General features: G+C 34.9%; 1 long non-coding RNA gene across 5 annotated transcripts; it reads right to left on the bottom strand.

The window, feature by feature from the left end:
- Window positions 1-944: 944 nt before the first annotated feature.
- Window positions 945-8,938, bottom strand: LOC127440191 (uncharacterized). 5 transcript variants are annotated; one of them, XR_007897090.1, is made up of 6 exons: window positions 8,644-8,938; window positions 6,193-6,327; window positions 5,657-6,105; window positions 5,451-5,517; window positions 5,280-5,353; window positions 945-3,598 (listed from the first exon to the last, which is right to left on the bottom strand). It is a non-coding gene; the product is annotated as an uncharacterized LOC127440191 (long non-coding RNA). The 5 variants fall into 5 exon arrangements; XR_007897089.1 differs by having other exon boundaries at window positions 5,280-5,517; window positions 5,657-5,751; window positions 5,864-6,105; XR_007897088.1 differs by having other exon boundaries at window positions 5,451-6,105.
- Window positions 8,939-9,321: the final 383 nt, after the last annotated feature.

Below are 9,321 nucleotides of genomic sequence, written 5' to 3'. Positions count from 1 at the left end.
TTCAAAAAGATGACTGTACTTAATCTGTAGGATCACACGCAGAATATTAGAAAATTAGCCCTATATAAATTAGGTAGGCCTATATATAAATAAACTTTTTTTTACAGATGTTACTGATGCATCAAGTCAAAATCAATGCTACACTGTCTAATTGCATTCCAGTGACAAAATAATATATAATAATAATAATAATAATAATGCCACTATTTTTATTCGTTTCTATCATTAATTATTAAAATTTTTTAAATTAAGGACATTTTTTTTTTCTTCCACAGTACCAAATCAGATGATGGTGCCACCATCTGTAGAACTTGGTGGCACCTGTGCCACTGCTCTCATATGTTAGTCTGGAGCCCTGTTGTGACATATGTTCTGTTAGATAGGTTTATATTTTCAACTGGTGTTTATGTTCAATAAAAATAGTGAAAATGATTTTCTGAGCGTTTCTAGTGTCAAAAGCTCCCAGTAAATAATAAACACACACACACGACAGGGTGAACATGAATAACCCATCTATAATGATTCTAAAGTCATTTTAAGATGTTACTCCACCGATGTGCGTAAATACGGGTGGGGCCTTGCAGGCTCGTGGACGCGCGCACAGCAGCACCACTGCTGAAAAAATCCTAGGGGAAACACTGTACTGTACATTTAATTTACCCCAAACTCTGCCAGGAGACATAATTAGCCTCTTTTCCTTTTCTTCCATTAATCATTTTTACCAGAGGGGTTGTGGTAGAATGCATAAACTTCATAAAAACAGAATACTGAACATTTCAAGATACCCCACAGCGTTGAAATGCAAACATAAACAGCTTTCCAAATTTATTATCAAGAATAAAATTTTAATTTAGGCAATATTTATAATATTCATAATACTGCATTTATAATACACAAGGCTGACGAAAAAAGGGAGAGGACACTAAAGAAAGTGGACAAAATAACATGTTTATTAAAGAAATATTTCATGTAATAATAACAAAAAGAAGAAGATTCAGTTGTTGCAGGTCCACGGTAGCCTGTAATCTGGTAATTTGGTGCTGTAGTAAAAACATCTCCGCTTAAATCTCCATGCTCTTCAAGGCATCATCTCTGTACTCTTAAAAGCACCTCCGCTTAAAAGGGCACCATTACATTTGTGAAGGGCACCTTTAGATTTATGAACAAAATGGGCAGGGGCTTGCGCTCCTGTAGCCCCTGTTCTGTGCACGTCAGTGTTACTTGGTAACCTATCAGTGGTTCTCAACCAGGGGGTCGGGACCCACTAGGGGGCCTCAGCACACTTCCAGGGGGGCCTCAAGATCTCTTTAAAATGATTTAAAATATGATTATTATAATTTGTATATAATTATTATAATTCAACTTACTGAAAATGCTAAAAATTTAATAACTCCCTTCAACAGTTTGCTTTTTATGAAGAATATACAGTTGTAGACATTTCTGGAATCACAAGTCTTAAGGAAATATTTTATAATAGATATATCTTATAATATAAATATCTAATAGCCTACATGGGGGGCCTGAATATTCTCTCCAACAATGGGGGGCCTTGGAGTCAAAAAGGTTGAGAACCACTGACCTAGATAACCAAATACTAATATAGACCCAACTAAGAGAGCTAGACATATAGTTATCTAGCTAGTAAGCCTATTGGCAGTGTTCAGACAAAAAATATATTTCATTAAGGTTAATGTGGTCATAGTGTGTTACACATTTCCTTTCTCGAAAACAAACTATCCCCTTCTCTTCCTCTTGTTTTTATTAGCAGAATGATCTTTGGTCTAGCCAGCCACTCAAAATTTACCACCTCATCTCTGATTGGCTGAAATTGTGGCACATTATAATGCTGTGACGGTGTTGAGCAAACAAGCAGTCAAAGCAATGAGTGGGTAGGAGAGAGCGAGTGAGATCTTGCACACGCAAAATCAGTGGAATTACATCAATTTCAGATATCTGCAAATTCTCATTCAAAGAAACTTTATTCAAGTGCAAAATTGATATTTTTTGCTCAAAATGAATTCATCTATGCAAGAATGTATCTTCTTGCAAAGATGAATTCATTTTGAGCAAAAATTATCAATTTTGCTTTACAAAACTGAGTTCACGTTCCATCTTGAATCCAAAGGTTATGCAGTATTCCATGTCCCTAAAAGACTAATATGTAAATGTGGGGTTTAGTTACAGAACTGTAGCAGAAGACATGCTGTTGAAATAGTGTTCAGTGTTACTGCCCCCTACAGGAAAGTTGTGCAGTTGCTTTGACTGGGTTTGAAATTCAAACTTGAATAAATTCATTTCACATAAATACAGTCTTCTGTCTCAACTTCAAAGGCTGTGTCTTGTTGCTGGTACATAGTTTGTACTCACATATGTAATTCAGGAGAATGCTACTGAAATAAATGTAAACCTGTTCATAAATTCATTTCAAATAAATACAGTTTTCTATCTCAACTTCAAAGGCTGTGTCTTGTTGCTAGTTCCTAGAAGAACATTTGGATGTTGGTTTTAGTGACAGAACTCTGACACAACACATGCTATTGAAATTACACCATGTTCATAAATTCATTTCAAATAAGCACACTCTTCTCTCTCAACTCCAAAGGCTGTGTCTTCTTGATATGCGGTTTGATAACTCCCAGCTTAAAGTTTCTTGAGCTGTAGATTAATGAATAAAAACCCAAATGTTTAAAGTGTGAACATGAAGACAAATCTTAATAATGTTTGCTTTTAGATGAGTTGTAAAACATGAACCATTTATTTGGGTGTTTTATTCAGGCAGCTCTGGTTAAGTCTATTTTTTCTTAGTTGATCATTATGTAATGTGCTTTATTGGTGATTTTAAAATGATATCTAAGTGTGGATTCATGTACAAATATTGAACCATGTACATTGTAAGACATAAATGAGAATTAATCTGTTATCAATAAACAATTTAAGTTAAACATCAGTACTGAAGTTCCTAGAGTTTTCTGCCAATAAACATTAAACGGAGACAAGATCATTGGATTCTGTGTTAATCAGTTAAGGTGAAATATATCATTAATTGTAGAGGAAAAGAAATCATTTGTTTCTATAAGCATGGATGGTAATTTAAGCACTACAGTGACAGTTTAAATCATTTATATGTGATGTGTATGTTTGTTATTTGCTGGTGGGTTAATTGAGTGATTGTGTTCTCCTGCATTTGGGGAGTGTTAATGTGGTGAATTTAAATATGGGACCAATTTAATCTTATTCCAAGGCCTGGTACTACGGGAGTCCACAAACGAATGTTTCGGCAATCTCAATGTGATATGTGTGACCCTAATAATAGCCTACTATATATTGCCAAAGCAGATTTGCTTGAATCATGCGAACATACATTCAGAATCCATGTGTAAAAAATACCATGATCTTGCAACTCATTGTGTCCAAATTTGCAGGTGCATCATTCTACATGTGCACTTGATTCTTAATCAGCTCCGCTGGCGCATAGAGAATTGGAATGGTTTCTCAATCCATTGCCTGACCTGTTGCTTTTACGATTTCTGCTCTGGGACAAATTGGAGCACACATCTGGTCTGGGATGAGATTCCTAAAATCCAATTCCAATCCAAACCTTAAATATTAGGGAAATGCGAAAAACATGCGGAACATTATAGAAAACATATTCCCATATCGCTTGAAATGAATGATTGCATATAAAAAAAAAAAATTGAAAACGAAGGCAATGCAATTTCTGGATTAAATCTTTAGTTGTTTTGGTAGCATTAACATTACCTCATTAAAACATAATGACATTATGTCTCTACTTTAGACAGAGCACCCACAGTTTTTTCAGAATTACTTTCAGTGATTTTCATCTGGAACCAAGCCTGCTTCTTCAATACTGCGGTAAGACATATTTTTGCACAAGGCTTATTTATTTTTTTATTTTGTAGTTTTTATATAGAATCTTCATAATCTTTTAAACTCCATGGCCAAAACACTTTTTTTTTTTTTTTTGCAGTATTTTTTGGTTTGCTTTTATATAAGCCAGCAAAATGGCCCCAAGAGCATAACAAAAACACCAGATCCCCTCACAGTATATACACCAACAATCATGGTCACAGTGGAAATCACTGAGATCACATTTTTTCCCCATTCTGATGGTTGATGTGAACATTAACTGAAGCTGCTGACCTGTATCTGCATGATTTTATGCACTGCACTGCTGCCATACGATTGGCCGATTAGATAATCGCATGAATGATTGTTGGTGCCAGACAGGCTGGTTTGAGCCTGTAACTGCTGATCTCCTTGGATTTTAAAGCACAACAGTCTCTAGAATTTACTCCGAATGGTGTCCAAAAAAAAAAACAAAAAAAAAAAAAAACATCCATTTAGCGGCAGTTTTGCAGTTATTCCCTTTCAAAAGGGTTCATTTTTGGGGCACGGGTATGGCCAGATGAGTCACCCTTCACCATATTATCGAAAGTGGGCGAGTGCATGCGTGGCATACACCAAGAGAATGGTACAGGCCTGAATGCTCCATCCCTACAGTGAGGGAATCTGGTGACTCTGTTATACTCTGAGCCCATGTTGCTGGCATATATAAAAGTAAACCAAAATACTACTAAAAAAAGGATAGTGCTGTGTAAGGAGAAGCATTTTGGCCATGGAGTTTAAAAGATTAATACGATTCTATATAAAAACAACCAAAGAAATCTCCCAAAAATAAGCCTTGTGCAATAGAGGGAATAATATTCTGAGTAATTTGCAGTTGATTTGACATCTTTACGGCAAATGGTCTTGGATTTGAATGGGTATGAACCCAAATATCCAACAGATGTCAAATGTGAAACTAACTTTACCGCAGTTTTTTCAATTGGACTGATATTGTGAACAGTGAGGCTTCAGATCCATGACAGAACACAGCACATCACACAGTGAATATAAGGATGTCATGGATACAGATAAGATATTCAAACACATAGAACACATTTTTTTTTTTTTTTGTCATTACAAGTTTGAAAGTAACTACTCAGGTATTATAGTTTTCCTCTCACCATCGCAAAATATTGTTTTTTTTTTATTTTTTATTTTAGAGAGCTCTTTTAATTATTAATATTATGTTTGGTGGCAAAGATAACAACCCCACTGAGCTTGTTTTGCCCTCTGGAATATATCAGGAGTCATGTTCAGGCACAGCACATGAAACCACCGCTGACATAAATGACATTCAATCTAAAAAACAATAATGTATTATATTATATTTTATTAATACTACTATTTTTTAAATGTAAGCTTAAAGTACTTACCCAGTCAGTTGTTGGACCACCTCCAGGGTGTTTTGCAGAAGCACAGAGTGCACAGCAGTGACCCTTTCTGAACACTAAAAGTATACAGATATCAAAATAGCAACAGAGGCTGACAGAAAACAATAAGAATTTTGTGATGTCAGGTTTTGGTTCCCATTGAATTTCAACCACCTGATTCTGTCAGGATTTCCTCTGCCATCTGTTTCCGAACTTGTTCCATACAAGGGTCAATGCATAGCTTGGAAGGAATTTCAGTGAATACTGTGACAAACTCTTTGGCCATCTACAAATTAATAGCTCTTGTTCAATGAAAGAATTTAATGTATATATTGTCTTCACTATTTGAACATTGTACTTACAATATGAGAACAAAATACCTGCATGACAAATACACCACAGCTGTAAGTCCTGCTGGGTTGTGTGATTTATAATACCTCCTTGCCACTTAACATCACTCCAGTCATTTTTACCGCTGCACACAAATCTCATCTTAAAGTATTACGCATTTAAGTGTAATCCACTTAAAGTGAGTGTTATTCATTTGTTTTGGGTTTAGTGCTATTATTTTAACAGTGTGTTTTTACCTAAATCTGGCTGCAGCATGAAGAGAGTCCTTCTCCTCCTGATTTCCTGCTGGATCAATCACAAACACTTGATCAGAGGATGCATGCAGATACTGGTAAAAGAAAAAAAGAAATATTTGAAATCAAAGTTGAGTTTTGACTACAGATCCATGACTTATTTTGAAAGCTTTCACCAAAAACTTCCAGTGGTTCCCACTGACATTCAGAAACCTTATAATGGCCATATAGTTTTTGAAGTCCACCTGAAATACATTTTTGATATTGTCACATTAGTAAAGGCTGATAAAGGTGTGCTTTCATGTCTTCAATGTATGACAATAAAATTATACCTTCCGTAGGCTCTGTCTGCATACAGCATCTCAGTCTCCACTGATGATGGCACCAGCCGAGAAGTGATTCAGCAGATAAATGGTGTTGTTTTGTACCATTTTGTTTAATATTATTTGGAAGTAGCATTCAATTGCCTGAGGAAAAGATACAATTATATATAATAAGAAATATTACATGTAAAATGCATATTAGAGGTTACAGAAAAGTGACTGCTTTTCAGATGTGTACAATTTTTGCACTGTAAAAAAATCCTGTTAAATTTATGGTAAAAAACTGGCAGCTGTGGTTACCAGAAATTCACTGTAAAAAATACAGTAACCACGCTTCAGACTTTACAGGATGTAATTGTGATGCCTGTATATTTTACAGTGCATTACCATTTATATTATTAAATACTTAATACTTTAACCTTCTGAAACTGTAAAAATCTGCTTTTCACTTTATAATGTATTGTTACTCATCGTAGTATTTACAGAAAGGCACATGATGACATGAAGTTCATCAGTAGTGGCCTTTCCAAGAGCAATGACCAATAAACATGTAGAGACAGTGCTCAGTGTCACTCACACAAACACTTAACACCATCAGGGTTACACGTGAATTTTAAATATTGCCGTAAACATTAACTAAACTACATCAAATATAACACAGATCACCCCAATGTAGATAAGTGATATTAAAAATAAGAAGAAACAACTATTCCCATAAAATACAATGAAATGTGATGGGTAACGCAAGGAAGGCTGGGAACGCCCGATTTATTGTTTAACCATAATTTTAACAATAATTTATTGTAAAAAGTACATGTACTCTCTTGTTAAACATAATATACATTTTTACTGTTAATTATACGGTAAAATCATACTTTTTTACATGTAAAAAAAAATTCTATTTACAACATTGTACTGTAAAATTACATGTATTGTCTTTTTAAATATATTATAATTTTTTACTGTATATTTTAAGGTAACTGCCCGTTTACCAATGAACGTTTTTTTACTGTAGCATTTTTACAGTCTTTACCGTTAAAATTACAGACATTTTTTAGTGTGCACACTGGGCAATTGAAACCCTTTTAAATCACTCATGATTATTCTTGCCTCTCCCATGAGCCATTTGTGAGGTTCCAGAGCAATGCTTTTATGAAAGCATCCCTCCCACCAGCTTCATTCCAGAGGTCTTTGTTTTTGGATTTTTGTCCTTTTTTATACCTTCCCATTGTGTATCTATTTTTCAAAAAATGTGCATCAAACATTAATCTTTTCCTCTTACAATTTATTTTATATGGGCATAGTATGATCCAGTATCACACACTGCCTCCTATAGGAGTGGGGATCACTCTAATTGTGGTCTGAGACAGATTTTCCTTGAATCTGACAAATTTTTGAATGTGACAAACGTGTCTTCTGCATTATTTCTAAGGGTCAAACCAACTACAAAATGTTCCTCTAGGAGCAAATAACCAGCCACATCTGTTGGATCTGGAATGGAAGATCATGTCTATTTTAAAATTAATTTACTAACATACTTGAAAGTAACAAGTTTTGTGTCAGACTTCTGTGACTAAAACCAACATCCAAATGTTCTTCTAGGAACCAGCAACAAGACACAGCCTTTGAAGTTGAGATAGAAAACTGTATTTATTTGAAATGAATTTATGAACAGGTTTACATTTATTTCAGTAGCATTCTCCTGAATTACATATGTGAGTACAAACTATGTACCAGCAACAAGACACAGCCTTTGAAGTTGAGACAGAAGACTGTATTTATGTGAAATGAATTTATTCAAGTTTGAATTTCAAACCCAGTCAAAGCAACTGCACAACTTTCCTGTAGGGGGCAGTAACACTGAACACTATTTCAACAGCATGTCTTCTGCTACAGTTCTGTAACTAAACCCCACATTTACATATTAGTCTTTTAGGGACATGGAATACTGCATAACCTTTGGATTCAAGATGGAACGCTAAAGATTTTATTTTGTGTTATTTATAATAAAATAATAATTACTATTACTATTGTTAGCAATATTTCATATTTGATTGAATCTACTGGTGAGTGTTATGTGTGTGCGTACATTTCAAAGACCTTGGTGCACAGTTTGCTCTTATTTTCAAACTGTTAAAAACTTTTGTGACGGCCCCTATCTCGAGCAAGCGCCTATCAAACTCTGCTAGAGTCTAAGTGTTGCAACACACTGAGGTGGATTAAAACAAATAAACAACGATCTGTGTTCTGTTCTACGTTTTAACATTTTCATGTAAGCCCATTTGTATACAATTATACTAAACCAATAATGATCAACTGAAGTTTTTCGGGGCTGAATATCTGTCTAATATCCAAATTCAAACGTCAAACCAACTTTATCACGGTAATGCACTCATAATATCCTTTGCGCGCGCAGAATTGTGGCAGATATATAACTCCATATAAAAGTGCCATACTTACTCCAGATATGAGTCCTGCTCTGTTCTGTCCTCTATTCTTTGTTCATTGTTGACCAACAGTGAATGATCCATCACAGTCAAACTTCTCATGTGACCACCACTCATAAAATGCCATTTATTTCATGTCATAGATTATAATGAACAAAAACATGAAGTTCACCAACTGCTGTTTTATAGCCTTTATGTTTCAGCATCCCGTGAAAGACTTGTTCAAAGCTGTTGCAATTGCTGAATTCAGTCAAATACTCTCATTGTAATCAGCTGATGTGCACGCTGACAATAATAAAAACACTTTCGCCATTGATTTCCAAATAGGAGTCCGGGTCTTTTACTTTGCTTTGTGCTTTCATACCTACATCTTCAACACAATGTAACATCACCATCAAAATGATTTCCTTTATGACTGTACATTTATTCTCCGATATCGATTTGTAATGGAACCTTTACAGCATTAAAATAAGGTTCCGTGACGTAGTTTCCTCTTTTTTGCCGTTCCATTGTAGTGTTCCCATAGTTACAGTGTTTTCACAAGTTTTCCAGCATCAGGAACTGTTAGTCGATTTGACTTGGTTGAGGGGGTAAAATAAAACTTTATTTTCATTTAGGAGGAATCATTCCTGGTCATGTCTGATTCAAGCAAGCAGACCTCCAGGGAAACGTCATTAATAAAATTATTTGG

The sequence above is a fragment of the Myxocyprinus asiaticus genome, chromosome 4, assembly GCF_019703515.2.
Source record: "Myxocyprinus asiaticus isolate MX2 ecotype Aquarium Trade chromosome 4, UBuf_Myxa_2, whole genome shotgun sequence".
NCBI lineage: Eukaryota > Metazoa > Chordata > Actinopteri > Cypriniformes > Catostomidae > Myxocyprinus > Myxocyprinus asiaticus.
Note: the sequence above shows the minus strand (reverse complement) of the source record. Positions and strands in the feature narration are given on the sequence as shown.